The 17571-nt window shown below is 45.2% G+C and overlaps 1 long non-coding RNA gene across 1 annotated transcript in view; it reads right to left on the bottom strand.

Moving 5' to 3' along the window:
- The window catches only part of LOC138988653 (uncharacterized), a 64200-nt gene that overhangs the window by 19468 nt on the left and 27161 nt on the right, over positions 1-17571 (bottom strand). The gene's annotated exons all lie outside the window — the stretch shown is intronic.

Raw genomic sequence — 17571 nt, forward strand, 5'->3', positions numbered from 1 at the left:
GTACTAGGCGCCATGGTCACTCCTCCTCCAGGCTCCAGGCTGACCATCTGCTCCCCTCCAGAGGCTGCTCGTCTTGTGACCAGCTGAATGTGATTGATTCCTGAGAGGACACAGCAGCACATGTCTTATCTCTTCTTTAACTGTCAATTTCCTTCTGAGCTGTCTCTCTTCCTTTCTCTCCCTTTCTGATCCTTCCTACAAGCATCACCAGATTAAAGTTTGTTGCCCTCATCGTGTTGCAGGAAGCCAGCGAGTGCCCCTCCCTCACCAAGGAGTGAGAGTGGCTCTGAGTCTGTCCCACAAAGCAATGGGGCCTCAAGTCATGCAGACTCAAGTTCAAGTCCCTGTTCTACCACTTACTGGTTGTGTTCTTGGACCACACACATAGTCTCTCTCTTAATTTCTTCATCTGTAAAGTGAGAATAAAGTGTCCAATATGCTACTGGGGAAGAGCAGAGGGCAATTCAAACTCTGGAAGATAGTAGAGGACAGAGGAGCCTGGTGTGCTCTAAACAGAGTTCCTGGTGGCTTCTAAACAGAATTCCATGGTGGGAACTCAAGGAGAGAGCATCTGAAAGGGTAGGTCAGCTTCATCTTTCTTACACAATTACTCCCTGCATTGCATCAGTTGGACAAGGCTAAACTCAGGAAACTACTAACAGAATGGCCCTGGGCAAAGAATGCAAAGACCCAGGATTTCTTCTGGCTAGGCCACTAAGCAGGTATCTCTGGGCTGCAGTTCTCCTCATTGGTAGTATGGAAATGCCCAACCTGTCCTACAGCACTAGTTGGGGACCCAAGCAGAGACAGTGGACAATATTGTGCATGTGAAGTATGCATGAGGTGTACGGGTAAGCAAACCCATGTGAAGAATTATGTTTACTCTTAAACATGTCTCTCTGTCTAGCATTTGAAAACCTCTTTTCCCTTTTTCCCTTCCATGGGTCCTGGTTCCCATTAATACTGATCTCCTGTTCATGCCATTTTCATTTCATCTTCCCGGGTCCTCCAGATGCCATCTCCTCCCTCTGCCTCAGTGCAAATTATAGGTCTTTGGGCCCTAAATCCAACTGACCATTTTCTCTGATCCAACAACCTGGACTGCTGATTCGGCGTGACCCAAAGTAGACATCAGCTTAAACAGACCTGCCACCTCTGTGGTCCTTTACATTGTCTTGGCCCTCATCACCTCCCTGTCTCTTCCTTAGAGATTTCTGGCCATCCTGGGACAGGCAAAAGCTGACTGGGTCACCATCTCCATTATTCATCCTCTATGCTCACAAACTCTCAGGTGAGGCAACCACATGGAGGTGGCCCCATCCCTGAGAACTACTGCCCTCAGCTCTGCTCCAGGCCAGCCTACCACCTGCTGCAACTGCCCCACAAATTTCAGAAATTTAATGGACAAGCCAGGTCCTGGAGCAGCAGGTCAAAGAGATAAATATTCTGATTAAAATATCCCTTATCAAGAGCCAAGATATTTGCATGATGAAAGACATGCCTGCATGTGCCCTTCTTCAGCCCAGAATAAGAGGGTCAGAGCTTCCCAGATCCCACAGGGAATAGGAATGGTTGCCCGAGGCAGAGCCATGGAACTGTAGCCTCCTCAGCAACAGCAAACTCAAGGGCATCAGGTTCTTAGCTGTATTCAAGAGACCCTGAGCCAGGGCTCACCTGTCCCAGATGGACAGTGATTAAAAATTTAACAATAAATAAATGCTTTAACCTGGAGGAGCTTAACTCTAGGTTTTGAAATTTAATCCTTTTTGCCTCCTGCTACAAGTCTTTCCCACCTGCCCACCTTCTGGCAATTCAGACTGAAAACCTTCTGCAAAGCTAAATTCTTGGTGTTTTTAATTAATTAGTCTGGGAGATGGTGAAGGACAGGGAGGCCTGGTGATCTGCAGTCCATGGGGTCACAGAGTCGGACATGCCTGAGTGACTAAACAGCAAGTTAGTCTCTGAGACATCAATAGGTGTGATCCTCACTTACAGAAATTAACACATGAAAAAAACTCCACTGGAGTGAAAATTCACATCACAAATGGTTGACTCTTTAAAGTGAGATCCCTATGTATATTGAGGATATAATTTGAACTCCAAAAGTTCAGGCTCCTGGACTGAGAAGGCACCCCAAGTATTTAAGGTACAAGCCCCTCCTAATCAAAAGTTTTAGGCTTGAAATGCTTCTATAATTATACAGATGGAAAAACAGAAGACAAAGAGGGGAAAGGACTTGCCCAATAGCACCTGGCAGCTCAGATGGACCTGTGCACAAAAGCCTGGTCTTCTGATCCCTCTGCCAGTGGCTGCTTAACCTCTGGATTTCTGCTATATGACCGTTCCTTCAAGAATGAGCTCAAGAAAGAATTAGGTAGCCCTAAATGGGCTCTGTGGAGAAGGCAATGTCACCCCACTCCAGTACTTTTGCCTGGAAAATCCCATGGATGGAGGAGCCTGGTAGGCTACAGTCCATGGGGTCGCTAGGAGTCAGACACGACTGAGCGACTTCACTTTCACTTTTCACTTTCTTGCACTGGAGAAGGAAGTGGCAACCCACTCCAGTGTTCTTGCCTGGAGAATCCCAGGGACGGGGGAGCCTGGTGGGCTGCGGTCTATGGGGTAGCACAGAGTCGGACACGACTGAAGTGACTTAGCAGCAGCAGCAGCAGCAAACAGGCTCTGACTTTTTCCATCGCACTAATCAGTTTGTAATGATATATGATTTCTCAGTGCCCCTCCTTCCAACTAGACAGTGCTCTCCATGAGACAGGGACCTGTTTGGTACACCAGAGCTTCTAGCACCTAACAGTGCTCAGCACGTAGTGGAAGGTCAATAAATATGTATTGGATGGTTGGACAGATAGGATTTACAATGATGTCTCCCACATAATAGAAAATAGGAATACTGAAAAGAGGGGGGTTTGCCCACAACCAGGAACAAGTCTGTGCCATAGGGCCAGTGAAGGCAGGGGAACCTCACTCTCCCTCAGGCCTCAGTGTCCAGGATTGGACCGAACAGGCTTTGACAAGCCTTCCAACTCGTAATGGTCTATGTATATTTTGAATTTTATGTAATGAATCCAGGATATGGATAGAACACAAAGTGCTGAACATTATGCATGCATGTGTGCTAAGTCACTTCAGTCATGTCAACTCTTCGCAATCCTATGGACTGTACCCCACCAGGCTCTTCTGTCCATAACACTCTCCAGGCAAGAATACTAGTGTGGGTTGCCATGCCTTTCTCCCGGGGATCTTCCCAACCCAGGTATCGAACCCTCATCTCTTACATCTTCTGCATTGGCAGGCCAATTCTTTACCACTAATGCCACCTTAGAAGCCCCATTCCAACTCATAAAAGGGCTGGGGACCCTGAGGCCCCCACCCCACCAGCGTTATGGTTTCACACCGCCCTCTAGTGGCTAGAACATGTTACTAAACTTGTGGTTTGTTTTTGTTTTGGGGGGGTTTTTTTGGAAAACTGAGTTTATTATACTCAGCCAGTTTGTAGGCCTGGCTGAGTATAATTAATAACTTACATATGTATGAAATATATTAAATCCATCAGGATATTCATTTATCCACTGAACAATTCACACCCAGGGCCTACTATACACCCAGGACAGGTGTCGGATATATTCCCTGCCCCTGCTTGTACCTCAGAAAGGGAAATAGTTATCACACACAACTGGGTAAAGGACCGCTGTGATGAGTGTTAAGAAGGAAGTATACAGTGTTAAAGTGGAATACAGCAAGCGATAGACCCCCTTAAGGAAGGCTTCTGTGAAGGAATCTTGCTTAAGCTTCTATTTGAAAGAGAAGGAAGAATTAGCATGACAAAAGTGAGGGGGTGGAGGCTGGGGGAGAAAGAGGCAAAGAATTCCAGGCAAGAAATAGCTGGAGAGAGAAGGCCAGGTGGCCTGGATGTAGAAAGGCACCAGATGAGGAGGAAAAAGTAGGTGGTATTATCACCCCCATCACTTCCCGTTAGTGTGGAAACTGAAGCCCAGAGATGTGATGTGAGTTGCCTGTAAGACACAGCTTCTGAGTAGTGATAGAGAATATGAGGCCCAGGGGGCCAGGGTAGACACTGAAGGGTAGAAAGAGCTGTGGGGATGGGAGGCGAGGCAGAGAGTGGCTGTGGGGGCTGGGGGGTGTAGCACACAGCTCATTCAGCCTAATGAAAGCTTAGGCAGTAGCCGCTGGAAGGTACTTGAAAGGTCACCTAGGCCTCCCTGGTGACAGGTGAGAAAACGGGCCCAGAGGATGGTCAGTCACGTAGCCAGTGGAAGGCAAAGCTCCTTCCCCCACACCCTGAATCCTCAGGTCTGCAGGAGATCCCTGCCCCGGTGCTCTGGTCCCCTTTGATGGACTCCTCTTGTCCCCAGAATGGTCTTCTCCCAGCCTATCAGTACTTCAGTCCTAGGATACATCTGCCACACCCTGGGGGCAGGGGCTTCCGAGTCCACACGGATGAACTCTGCATCCCGTGGACCTTGCCCCCAGGCCCACACAGCAGGACCGACCAGCTATTGCTGCACTGAGTTCCTGCCATCTCTCTTGGTGTACCGTGTGCCCTCTCTCCCTTTGGGGCCTGCCCGCAAACACTTCTCTCCACTCACACTACTCTTTCCTCTTCTCCCAGCCTGGATAACTGTGGTCCTTCTCCAGGTCTTAGCTCGGAGATCTCCCTCTACAGAAGCCATCCCCGTTCTCCCTGGAGCTCCCCTCTATCAAACTTCCCCAATGGAGCACTGATCACACTGCATTCTAATTGCCTGTTGTCCTTTCCATCTCTCAAGTAGGCTTGAATACCCGGAGGCCAAAGACCACATAGATCTCATTTTCTCCTAATTCTCCAATTTCCAGCAACTGGCCCAAGTGCCTGGCACTTAGAAGGTGCCCAGAACTATTCCTTTAATAAATAAAGGAAGGAAAATAAATTACTCAAACCTCCCAGCTCTACGTTCTTCATTTCCATCATCCTCTGCCCTCTTTATGTCCATTTGGGCCTGTTCACTGCTATCGTCTAGCCTGAGAGAAAGAAAACAGCTCTGACCCAGCCCAGGCAGTGATTCATCAACCTTATTACTTGTGGCAGCTGCTGGTGTCCCCTCACCTCCCAGGGAAAACAGAGCGAGAAGTAGCAAGTACTAAGTGCATTACTAAGTAGTACTTAGTAATGTAAGTAAGTAGTACTTAGTACTACAAGTACTAAGTAGCAAGTCTACCTTTCAGACTTCTTAGCATTCCATCCACCGCCGACACTTGTTTGCCTGGTGACTCAGAACACATTTGAAAGGTGAATTTTCTTCCTAACCAGCTTCCACAGCATTCTGAGGCTTGGGTTTCACTGGGTGAGCCTACAAACCATCATGGACCCAAAGCCCAAAACTCACACAAGGTGGCCCACAGTGAATCAGCTATCCTCCAGCTTGCATGCAAAATGGAATCTGATGGTCCTGTTCAATCAAGGGTGTGTATCTGTTGAAAGCCTACTATGAGCTAGGCTATGTTAGCAGCTTTCCACCAGTGGAAAATAGTCAGACTTTGTCCCTCCCCTCTGCAGAACAAACTTCTGGTAAGAAATCCAGAATTAAGCAACTTATTACACAATTGTTCAATGACAATTAAGATGCAAACTGAAGAGGAAAAATGCACAGTGCTAAGAACACAGCCTGAGTGCCCCAGCCTCACCTGGTAGGTCAGGGCAGCTGCCCCATGGCTGTGACCTTTGGGTTGAAAGCTAAAGGAGTAGGTGTTAAGTAGGCAAAGTAGGGTGAGAGTGTGTGTACCTGTGAGTATGGGCATGCACACATTTGGGTACATGCAAACATGTATAAGCATGTACAACCATAGGTGTAGTATGTGTGTGTGTGAGCATATATGTGCCATATATGTTTTTTGTGTTCACTGTTGTTTAGTCGCTAAGTCACATTTCAGTCTTTTGTGACACCATGAACTGTAGCCCACCAGGCTCTTCTGTCCATGGGATTTCCTAGGCAAGAATACAGGAATGGGTTGCCATTTCCTTCTCCAGGGCATCTTCCCCACCCAGGGATCGAACTTGCATCTCCTGCTTTGCAGACAGATTCTTTACCTCTGAGCCACCACAAAGGCCCACATATTGTGTGTATACATGTATGTATGTGCATGCATGCACAAATGTGTGCACACATATGCCATAAGGATAAGTGTGTCCAGGTGTGAAGGCATGCAGGTGCATATGTGTGTGTGTGTGTGTGTGTATGTCCCAAACACATATGTGTCTCTTAGAGAGTAAGACACTCTTCAGCTTCTGGGCCTCTTTTCCACCATGAGAAATCATCCTTGTGAAGCAGATTTCAGTGCTTCTCCGTGTGGAACGGAGGCTCTCAAACCTCTTTCAGCTGTGGATCATTTCAATGACAATAACAACAGCTAATCTACGTTACCTGTGTGATGGTCTCGGTGCCACACGCTTTGTGTTCCTTTTCTAATTTACTCCTTCTGCAACCTCAGAAGCAGGCCTGGCTATTGCTCCATTTTGTAGAAGAGGAAACAGAGATTTAGAGAGAGGAAATGTTATTCCTAAGGTCATCCAGCAAGTTAGTTTGGGAGCTGTGATGTGAACACAGGTCTGACTCCAAAGCACGTGCCCTATTCCACTGAACTCTCTTTCCTGTCGTGAGGGCAGGGGACATGGTGGATTGGCGATATAGCAGGTCCCCTCCCACTGTTACTGAACAACACCCTCCCAGCAATGACTGGAAAATGTCTTCAATGAAACCCAGACCCAGTTCAATCACTGATTCATGATGCCTTTGGAAACATCTCTCCCTCTTTATTACCCTTGAGTTTTCTGAACTCTGCCATTGTCCAAAGATAACTTGGCTCCACCACACACAAATTATAGGATGGTTACGTATCTCCCAAAAGCTCTGCTTCTTCATCACTAAAATGGAGCTAATACTGCACTGCAGACAGCATTACTGTAGGGATTAGCTGAGCATATGCATGCAAAATGCTCAACCCGGTGACTGCCTCCTAGCATATGCTCATTAAATGTACTGTCACTGATGCCGAGGAATCCACTGGACCTCTACTGAATGTCCACCATGCCTCCTAATAGCCATGTGACCTTAGCAAAAGTTACTTAGCTGTCAAATTTTCCTCACTTGTAAAAGAGGAATAAAAATAGGACCTACTTTATAGGTTTCAGGACTAAATGAGATAATGCACTTAGTACAAACTAATTGCCCTGCAAGTGTTGGGTAACATTATTATTATTTGAGTATATTGTGCAATAATATAAGCAGGGATTATTTAGGGTCTAATTTTGTCCCAATTTGAGGGTTTAGAAGAAAATTCAAGGAAGGAAACAGGGTTTGCTAAGTATTGGATTGTTCATAATTTTTTTTTTTCCTTGCAAAACCAAACCTGGCTCATGGGTCAACAGAAAGTCAGTTTCCTTTTGGCTCTGAGGTCAGTGGTTGAATGCAGTTTATTCTTATGCTGGCTCACAGTTTGGTTCAGTTCAAGGCCATGACCATGACTAAGTGATTCACCCTTGCCAAAAACCATAATAATGGTTATATTCTAAATATTTATACTACAAGAAACCAAACTGGCCCAAACTTCAGGGGTCATAGGTGCCACTCATCCACTCAATGGAGTTCATTCATCCAACTCAGAATTGTTAACCATGTACCTTGTGCCAGGCACTGGGTCATGCTGGTGGCTGATGGGTTGGAAACCCATATACAACCTTGGCTGATTTTGGAGAAGACTGAATCAGGACTCTCAGAGACGGTAACAGCTCCTGAGCTGTGCAGAGTCCTGGAGAGAAAGCAGGCCGATGTGTTTGGTGCAATTTACAGTGTGTCCTATCTGACCTGGGAAAGGTCCTTAGAGGTCATCTCAGCAAATACATGCATTTGACAGGCGGGAAAACCTAAGCCCAGAGAGAGAAAGGGAAGGCCCTGATATCCCCAAACCGGGCTAGCATCCTGCTCTCCTGACTTCTATGTCAGCACCAGAGTGAGCCCCCTCCTTTACTCCCAGGGTTTCAGGTTCACCTCATACAGACATGTTGTTCCACAAACAGCCTCATAGTGATAATAAGAATAAAAAGGCAGGACTTCCCTGGGGGTCCAGTGGTTAAGAATCTGCCTACCAATGCAGGGGACACAGGTTTGATTCCTGGTCTGGAAAGATCCCATGTGCCATGGGGCAGCTAAGCCTGGACGCCACAACTGCTGAAGCCCGCTCAGTATAGAGCCTGTGCTCCCCAACAAGAGAAGCCACGATGAGAAGCCTGTGCAGCACGATAGAGAGTAGGCCCCTCTCACCACAGCTGTCCAAAGTCCACGTACAGCAAAGAAGATCCAGCACACCCAAGAAACAAGTCGATTTTTTTTTAAAAGACAGCTCTTATAAAATGACTTTTAAAAAAAGAATAAAAAAGCAACCTTACTAATAATAGTATCTACCATTAACTGGGTAATTACTTGATGCCAGGTATTTTGTTAAGCATTTTATACCTCTATCATTTTAATAATCAAAACAACCACAGTGGAAGGTCATTGTTACTCCATTTAAAAGAAAGGACACTGAGGTTCAGAGAGGGGAAAGGATTCTCCTATGGTGACACAGCTAGAGGTTGCAGAGCCATAACTGAACTTGATTCTGCCTGGCTTCAAGCCCAGAATCCATGTATCCATGGCCACCATGAAATGTCCCTCATTAGGATACAGGACACAGGGTACCTTCCTGCACTTTTCTAGGCTGGCAATGGTTTGATGCCTACAGCTGAGAGGGGAAACAAAGAGCAGCAGGTGAGCAGCAAAGGGGTTTGAATCCAGTCCAAGGATTGAGCACTCACTAAGATCCAGGCTGTAATAAGTGATGAGGATGGAGAGTGATGGAGCACTCACTGTCTGATAAGGATGGACAAGTATAAGGTCTGTTGCAGTGTCTGACCCAAGAAGGGATATACCAGATGCTGTGAGATAGCAGACCGTTTTCTTTTCTTCTGTGCAGAGAGAGAGCACAGTAGAGTATTAAGCCCATGGGCTCCAGAGCCAGACTGGGTTAATTCCCAGCTCTGTCTCTTACCAGGTATGTGACCTCATGCAGTATTAGCATTTATTAAGTGTCATTTTTTGCTCTATAAAACTGGGATAATAATATGTACTTTTTAAAATTGAAGTCTAGTTGATTTACTCTGCTGTACAGCAAAAGTGACTCAGTTATACATATATAATCTTTTCTTATTCTTTTCCATTACGGTTTATCATAGGACATTGAATATAGTTTCCTGTGCTATACATCAGGATCTTGCTGTTCACCCATTCTAAATGTAATAGTTGCCTCTACCAACCCCAAACCTCCACCCCCTCCCTGCCGCCGCTGGCAACCACAAGTCTGTCCTCTGTGTCTGTGAGTCAGTTTCTGTTTTGTACATAGGTTCAATCGTGCCATATTTTAGGTTCCAGATACAAGTGATATCATGTGGAATAATACCTATTTTCTAGTGTCATTATAAAGACTAAATGAGCCACTATTTAGAACTCAAAATAATACCTAACACATAGGAACAACTAAATATATATTAGCTACTTTCAAAAAATTATGTAAACTAGAGGTAATAGCTGATCATTCAAATTAAGATACTTTGGCCTATATAATAAGAGTATCTGACCCAAAGTGGCTTTAACAAGAAGCTTTTGTTAGTATCTCTCACAATGAGAACCATCTGGAAGACAATGACTCCAGGCTCAAGGATGTTCCCAGGAACTCAGGATTGTCTCATTCTTCTTCCCAACATCTTCCACATATCACTGACACCTCTCTTCATATCCAGAGGTGGCTACGGCAGCTCCAAGCATCACATCTTCACAGAGCCACACCCACAAACAGAACAGAAGGGACATAGAAGTCTCTCTTGCACATGTCACTTTCTTATGAGGAAGGAAAATATTCCTTCAGAGCCTCTAGGAAGACTTCCCTTGTCTGTTATTAGCCAGAACAGGAGTGTGGGATCCTTTCAGCCACTGTAGAAGGCCAAAAGGCAAGATTCTGGCATTTTCAGTCACTACCTAGAGCTGGGCTCTAGAGCAAGGAATATGGGAGGAAGAAGAGCTGCTGAGTGGGCAACTGACCTGCCTTGCAGGACAGTCTTGAGAAGGAAATGTGAGAAAAGGTGCAGGAATCCTGTGGAGTTAATCCCTTTCACTACACACATGTAAGCTAACATTCTCATAATTAATAATTGCAAGGCTAATTAGAGTCTGCAGAAAAGCAGGATGTCAGTGATTCTAGGTAGTGCTGTTCTTCTTCTGAGGCCATGACAGATGAGGGGAAAATAAAAGGAAGCCAACTGCCTCATGGCCAGACACTAAAACTGACATTGCATGACTTCCTAATAACTCAGACCCAGGGAACAACCAGTCGCCAAATTCCCCTGTCAGTTTGGTAGGTTATAAATAAAGTCTGGAGAGAGAGAAAGTGAAGTTAGTTTAGAACACTGGTAAGAATTCCTCTGATAGGTGAAAACTTTTGTTTAGAAAACATGGTCTAGATCAGGGATCAGATAGGGTCTCTGCAGGCCAGATAGCAAGTATTTTAGGATTTGCAGACCCTATGATCTCTCTAGCAAGTAACCATTGCACTGAGTACTATGAAAGCAGCCAATATGACCCAATAAAACTTCATTTATAAAAACATGTGGAGGGCCAGATTTGGCTCACAGACCATAGTTTGCAACCCCTGTTCTCTATGCCAAGTTACATAAGACACAAACCTAGGCCAAGGGTCTCAAACTCAAATGTGCATGGGCCTACTCAAGGCACATAAAGAAGTAAGCAGGCTGGGTGGGGTCTCTGGGTGGTGTGGAGAATACATGACTCATGGAAAGAGGGCAGTTGTAAAAAAACCAATATAGTCAGATCCTCCAGTTTTTCAAGAAAGCCAGAAATGCAGATGTTTATATTTTCTAATTTTTTTTAGTGTTGGCAACTAATTCAAAATTTTAAATCTGATGCAGACCAAACAAAACCCACCGGGTGCAGACAGTGTGTGACCTCTGGCTTAGAAGATCATCCTTCTTGAGCAACGTGCTATGACTACCAAGTACGCATGACACATTTGAGTGACACGATCCAGGAAACTTAGCACAAAGCCATTCTGACCTATTGGGAATGGAATGTATAACCGCTACCATCCTGCCCGGTGGCCAAGCCTAAGTGGGAGGCCGTACACAGGAGAGTCAGCAATTAGCCTGTCTGTACTGTTTTCCTCTCCCTACCTCATTTATGCTCTGCTTTCTCATAGGGGTGGCATCTGCAGTGTTCTGTGACGTTGGATGCTGTGTAACATTCCTCTTACACACCTTCCCAACATACCTCAGAGGAGCAATGAGGTCATGTATAGAAAGGTATTTTGCAAACCATAAAATCTTGGCCAGTTTCTGACTTTCACTGACCCAAATTCAGAGGCTCCAATGATGAGTATATTCTTTAGAGACCCCGAGAAGCAAGGCAAGGAGGACAGACACAAAGCAAAAGGAACCAGCCACTTCTGGTACAAACGCCCTTATGCTGTGTCTGACCCTACTCTAAGGAAGCCCGGGAATCACGTAAATCCCTGGGCTGCAGACAGCTCAGCATGTGACACCCTGTCCTTGGCTGTCTTTTAGCTGCTGCCCTCACCTATTCTTAACTTCTTTACCCTTCTTCCAGTTTCTGTCCACCTGAGGGATCCTGAGAATTTGCTGGGAGCCTCTTCTCGCCCAGCTCAGCACTCCATCTTCCCACCTTCTGCCTGGAATCTCACCTTTAAAGGATATACTGGCCTGCCTTTCTCATCTCTCAAAACCACTCTCTTGTTTCCCTCAGCCTTATCTTGGAACGAGGAAGGGAGCACTAGGCAGAGACAGAGAGACATAGAGAAAAAGAACAATGCAAACTTTCTAGCCCAGATTCTGTTCAGATGCCCACTTGCCCCATGCTCACTTTGGTTCAAATCAGGTCAGTAGTTTTCCAGTGGCTCCTCAGCACCTGTGATTCTTCAGAACTGCCTTAGGGATGCAGGTAGGAAAAGTAAGGGGGATGCCACAGGTCAGGGGTCACTTCAAGAGAGAAGTTCTATCGTACCTGTTTTGTATATTATAGTCCTACATAAAACTATGATCGAAGAAAATTATTCCATTGCTTAAAAAAAAAAGTTTGAAAATTTCCAAGCTAGCCACGGTAGCTAGATCACGTGGAGAAACTCAGGCTCCTATACTGAAGAATCCTATAGGATACCCAAAGGTAAGCAGTATTTTTTGGCAAAAGGCAACTCAGGGAATATTGGGCTAAATTTTTGCCCAAAATTAAAATAATTTTATTGAGTCTCATATGGGGAAAATGTATTGTGTTCACACACAATTCAAATTATCTATGTCATTGAATGAAGAATAGCATTGAGGAAATGAATGACCACTTAAAATGAATATCTGTTTATATCTACTTAGTGGTGATAGTACTTTTGCCTGGAAAATCCCGTGGACGGAGGAGCCTGGTGGGCTGCAGTCCAGGGGGTCACTGAGGGTCGGACACGACTGAGCGACTTCACTTTCACTTTTCATTTTCATGCATTGGAGAAGGAAATGGCAACCCACTCCAGTGTTCTTGCCTGGAGAATCCCAGGGACGGGGAAGCCTGGTGGGCTGCCGTCTATGGGATCGCACAGAGTCGGACACGACTGAAGCGACTTAGCAGCAGCAGCAGCAGTGGTGATATGGTGGAACATTTCTAGTTTTTCACTCTGCAGATGGGTTGTGGAGTGCTTCTCAAAGCTACCGTGAGATCCCAGTCATTGCTGCTTAGTGGATAGATCATTCCTAGGTCTCTCTGGGGATTGCCAACAGGGCAGAAACTCTGTAGTGTCCAAGGTGCTGTTTTCTTCCCCTTTTTGCTCAAGTTCAGATTTTTCCCGTGTGGCCTGCAGATTTATCCTACAAGGATCATAAACCCCAGGTCTGTGAACAAGCAGGCAGATCAGGAAGGCAGCGCCAACTACAAGGAGCCTGTGGGCAGGAGCCAGAATGAGTAAAGGGATGTGTTCTGTCAGCTGTGCTAGAGTCTAAAAGCCCTTACACACCCACTCTGCTGCTAACTCAGCAGACAGCTCAGACCAACAGCTAACTTGGGAGGAGGACCTACAGGTGTGAACACTGACCAGCTCCAAAAGAACAGAAGAGGCATTAATCATATTTTAGAATTGTACATTCTCAGACTTTAAGAATCAGAGCCTCTTAGAACCTCTGGCCTTCAAGGAAACAGAGAGTTTCTCTCCAATACTGCTTAACGGTTAAATTCCTGGGCTCTAGAGGCAAACAGACTGGAACTCAAGACCACTCACATTCACTGGAGGGTGTGGGGCTGCTCACAAAAGGGAAGATAAGAGAAGGCTCGAGACAACCTCAGAGCAGGAACAGAAGTTCCCTGGCAATCTCCGCCAGGAAATGGAGCTATCATCCAGTCCTAGGAATTCTGCTCTCAAGTGATAAGCTCAGGATTCCAAGTTCTAGAAGAGGGAAATTCCAACTGGACTTTCCCTTGCCTTCACAGTGTGATTTGAAGGAACCTCGGGTACCACAGTGAGAGAGGGAGACAGCTGATTTACCATTCCAACAAGACCAGAAACAGAGAGGAATATAGCTTCCAGAGAGAAACCAGGACTCGTGAGCAGAGTATGAGTGCTGCCTGGGACCACAAACCACGAGCATCTATTAATACCACCACACACCTGCCACAGGGCTGCTCAGACGATTGGCAGAAACAATCCACGTACCACCACACACCTGCCACAGGGCTGCTCAGACGATTGACAGAGACAATCCACGTACCACCACACACCTGCCACAGGGCTGCTCAGACGATTGACAGAGACAATCCACGTACCATCACACACCTGCCACAGGGCTGCTCAGACGATTGACAGAGACAATCCACGTGAAGGACTGAGCATGCTGCCTGGCACACAGTAAGCTGTCTGTTAGCCATTAGCATCTTTTGTGACATCTTATGCTTCTTGTGACGCCCCCTCCACAACGGGCCTGTCATACAATTACCTCTAACTGAGGCCTTTTCCTCTTTGGAATCATGGCTCCCTAGCTACCTTTTGAATGTAAAGACCACTTGACTGGGGAACTTGAAAAGATTTTGCTGACCACAAAATATAATCCATGCCACTTTAGTTCAGTTCAGTTCAGTTGCTCAGTCATGTCCGACTCTTTGTGACCCCATGAACCGCAGCACACCAGGCCTCCCAGTCCATCACCAACTCCTGGAGTCCTGGAGTGAGACCAACTGTGGCTCAGAAAGAGACTTTCACATGGATTTTATTCTCTCCATTATCTGAGTAATGTCCTATATGTTATCTCCCTCTAATCCAGTCAACCTGAGTCAAGTGTTGAGTTCTGGCAGCTTACTTTCATCACACTGTTAGGTCAGGAAAAGAGAAACAGAAACCCTTATCAGAAGACATGACTCAGAGACCTTAACTCCTTAATATTCCACTAAGTTAGGAACAGGCTCCTTGGAACATCACATCAAACCTCAAAAACCCAGGAAAGCACGTGTGAGAAAGGGGATACCCACCTGCTTCACTGCCCCCAACTATTGCCCTATCAAAGAGCTGCTGCAAAACTCTAGCATCTGAAGGCATGATGGCTTAATTTGAGGCATATGCTCACTTCAACCTCAGTCATGCAGAAAGAGGAGAGTACATGCAAAGTCATCCTTGTCTGGCCAGTTGAAGCCACTTTACCTTAAAGGACAACTAGGCTAATGGGTGACAGATTTAAAGTGCTGCCTCCAAACTCACTTCCATTTTTTATTTTGATATTTGATTGGGAGTATCAATACCATAACTCGGTAATATATATTTTCAGCTTGGACATCTCTAGTTTCCTCCCTCTAAAGCAGCCAGTTCCATCCTTAATTCCCTCAGCAAACATCTACTGAGGCCCACTAGTAGCCAGTTACTGTGGAAGGAGTTAAATAATAATCATAACTATTATTTATGGAGGTCATCCAATGGGCTGGACACAACTGCCATGCTTTACTTATAGCATCTCAATTCATGACAACAGCCCTGTGATGATATCACTTTGTTCTTTTGTGATAACTATTCTCACTGTTTAAGTAACTAGAACGTTTTTCATTACGTTCCAATGATTCTGCTTCCACTTACCTCACTCTTGATGTTCCTTTGCCCTCAGAGGAGGCTGACAAATGAAACCAAACAGGAGCAGAGATGGCAGTATCTAAAAGATGACCTCACACTCCCCTACCTTCCCGCATGTAGGGAAAAGCTTCCACCTGAAACATGAGGTGGGGCTGATGAGAAAGTCCAATCTATGCTCTCTGTTGCACTAACTCTGCTTGCAGAAGCAGCAGTTCCCAACGACTGAAAGTCAGAACCATCTACAGCTCTGAGGTGAAAAGGGAAAAGAACACAGAGGTGAATGAGGGTCAGTGCTGGCTCCCCTGAATCCACTGGTCTCCTTGGACCCTCAGATGCCCCTGTGGGAGCAGGGGTACCCAGGCCAAGCCATTGTTTCTGTGGAATCTTCTCACCAGTGTCTCCCCTGGCAGGACCAGCTGTTTGGCTGTGTTTAAACTGTCATCCAGCCAAAGCAGCTTGGTGGCACGCCCAAACACTAACCCAGAAGACACACCAGGTCTATAGACCATGCCAAAACTGTTTTCAAACACAATTTGAACCAGCCAATCAATTTAAAAATGCTCCAAGCAGAGAGCCAATGAGATTTGAAAACAAGGAAAACCAAAAATCAAAAGCAAATACACACACACACACACACACATACACACACTTATTCACTCATTCACTATTTAAATCTTGCCTTTTTCCAGAGAAGATCTAAGATGTCATGAGCCAAATTATTTAAAAACAAAAATAGTGTTAAATTTGTTCTGCACGTGTTAATGGGATCACAAAAGTTCAACTTAGGTTAAAGTTCAACATTCAAAGTATAGAGCATGTTTGCATGTGTGTGTGTGTCCATCTGTGACTGTCACAGCTCCACAGAGTCTGAAATGCAGGAGGTTCTCTTTTGCAACAAAACATAGAAAGATACCACAGTGCAGTATTTTCCAGCCAAGTCATGCATTCACTCCTTCAGAATCATACAGAGAAGTCCAACCATTGCTGCCCACTGAATGGATACAGTGGTTACAGATGTTTTGAATATAGTGCCCCAAAAGCCATACACAACCACTGCACACACAAAGCTTACATTTAAGGCAGTTGGAGGCCAACAAAGTATGCTCTGTGCTGAAACCAGGGCATTCACATCCACAGGCCCAAGAGATGGAAAGGCACTTAGAAGTCATCTAGATGGGTTTTTCCCAAGTGCAATCATTCAAGTACCAACCTCATGGTTTTTGCCATATGCAAGTATCACCTTCATAGATTTCTTTAGATGGTCTCATCTACATAAACACTTATTTTAAGAGAAAACTCTATATCATTGCTGTAAATGGAAAACTGGGGTCACTTGTTTTAAAAACAAAAGTAACCATAAAAATAAATGAAACAAAAATAAAACAATGTAATTAGAGTCTCATCTGGATACATACGTACAGTCTTAGGAAGCCTGAACCTTAAGTCAGATCTCACTATCTAAAAAAGTAGGATCAGGAAGCATTCGTAAGGTGTTAGAGCTATATTAACACTACTCTGAGATGTTCTCCTTTCCTTAAGCAAGAGGATTAAAGGAGAATTAAATTTTGCACAGTCATCTACTATGTGATTTAATTGTTTTTAATTATTGTAATAAGCAGTTACAGGATTTGGGAAATCATGTCTAATCCAGCCCTCTCGTTTTGGAGAAGGAGCTGGGGCCCAGAGACGGGTGGCAACTAGACCAAGGGTGAACAGCACCTGAATGGCAGAGCTGAAACCAAACCCCAACTCCCTATGTTTCTATCCAGACCAGTATGTTCTACTACAGTGAGCTGCAGATCAGCAAACAACTAAATAAATTCATACATTTGCTCTTCATCATGACTGAAGACCAGTCTTGATCCATCTCACTTTTGGATGGAAGAAACCAAAATCTATCTCAAACTGGCAGACGTGGTGATCCCTCTCATTAACAAAAATCAAATTTTTCTTTTCCTCTTTCTGTTTTCTCCTTCCACTCATTTTCCACATGTTATAGAAGTTCTTTTGGTGGAAATATCCACCAAGATCCCAAATAAAACCTAGCAAGTTTGTAGAAACTTCTGAATGTCCTACATCCTTAGCTAACTTGCTATGGTAAAGTATTCTGTGAGGAAAAAAACACCTAGCCCCACCCCTTAAGGACACTTGTCCTCTAAACTCTCAGTGTGCACATCCTATACTCAGCAGCCATCACCACATATTGATGGTAACACTTTAAATCAAGTCCAGGAGACAGAAGTGGGGCGGGGGGACGCGGGAATCCTCTCTTGTCTTCTGAGGTCACCTTCATTTTGCCTGCCCCCAACCCATCTCAAAGAGCAGCTCTTGGCAGTGGTCCCAGAGAAAATC

Source organism: Bos mutus, chromosome 7 (genome assembly GCF_027580195.1).
Source record: "Bos mutus isolate GX-2022 chromosome 7, NWIPB_WYAK_1.1, whole genome shotgun sequence".
Taxonomy (NCBI): Eukaryota; Metazoa; Chordata; class Mammalia; order Artiodactyla; family Bovidae; genus Bos; species Bos mutus.